At 44.9% G+C, this 1202-nt stretch overlaps 1 non-coding gene across 1 annotated transcript; it reads right to left on the bottom strand.

Annotated features, from left to right (window-relative positions):
* Nucleotides 1-749: 749 nt before the first annotated feature.
* On the bottom strand, nt 750-836 carry TRNASTOP-UCA (transfer RNA opal suppressor (anticodon UCA)). The gene has a single exon. It is a non-coding gene; the product is annotated as a tRNA-Sec (tRNA).
* Nucleotides 837-1202: the final 366 nt, after the last annotated feature.

Here is a 1202-nt window from a genome sequence, read left to right as displayed (position 1 = left end):
GTACAAAAGGTCTTTTTAATCCTAGTTTCCAAATGTGATGGAATGGTATAATCCTGAGGATATCGTTTTATGTCGTTGGGCCTCAGGGTCCATTATCTGGCCCTAAAAATGGGATAGCCTAGAGGCAAATTCATGATTGAGGCTTCATTATACATATGTATTCATGTATTTTATTTATTCATTTGTTTATATTGGGTGCACAGAAAGACTGTGAGACTCCAAGATCTGTGAGTAAAGTCTGCAATAAAGAAGTAAAGTGCCTACTCCGTGGACTGAGGATGGGGTTCAGTGGTCCTTCCCCAGTACCGGGGGCATCTATGGGAGCAGATAGATGACCATTTAGTTTGATATTGTCAAAGGTGATACCCTCATTCCATTGATGAATGTCACTGCCTTCATTTCATTAGTATCGGACACTATCTCTTCCCAATCTCTCAGAATATTAATGTCAGATTCTCCAATCTACACTGTGTTTAATGCATACCCTTCCTTTCATGACTTGCTGGGGTGCCCAGGTGAATCGCTCCTCAGAGCGCTAGCTACTATTTAACAAGTAATTCTCTCGGATACTCTTTGATTTTAAATGGTGATGTGGCCTTGAAAACAGAGAAGAAAACACGTGTCGGCTGGGCTGCTGAAAATGTAGTTACCAAATATTGTCTTCTACAAGTTGTGAACATAAACAGAATTGACAAAAAACATATGTATCAGTTACCCTGACAATGGGCAGCCCATCACAAATGCTGCCTAGCCTAGAAGGTGGAATTGAACCACTCTGTCGCTAGACAGCTACAGGTTTGAAGCCTGCACCCCAGACCACTGAGGTTCATCCGGGCAAAGAAACATTATAGCAAAACAGGTATATATATCACAAGAATACATACTCTTGGAGCTACGACACCAACGAAGAGGGCCGCATAGTCTCCCGGCTCCGTTGACCTCCGTCCTACGCTCTACTATCCTGTCACCTATCGTGATCTCCTTCCCCGTATCCGTGTTTGTGACCTGATTTGCACTCCGGTGATGTGATCCCGGAGTTTCTCCGACATCGTGGAGCAGAGTAACGTCGAGGACCGATTTGAGGCCTAACCCAGCCGAGAAGCCGGGGTCTCGAGTGCTGGCCTATCCGGGTCCGAGTTGAACAACAACGGACTGTTAAATGCGGTTGGGTTCGGTCTCTGGAACATTTGGAATTTCGGGAT

The sequence above is a fragment of the Lissotriton vulgaris genome, chromosome 5, assembly GCF_964263255.1.
Source record: "Lissotriton vulgaris chromosome 5, aLisVul1.2, whole genome shotgun sequence".
In the NCBI taxonomy this organism is placed as follows: Eukaryota; Metazoa; Chordata; class Amphibia; order Caudata; family Salamandridae; genus Lissotriton; species Lissotriton vulgaris.
The sequence above is the reverse complement of the archived record's forward strand: the minus strand, read 5'-3'. Positions and strand labels throughout refer to the sequence as shown.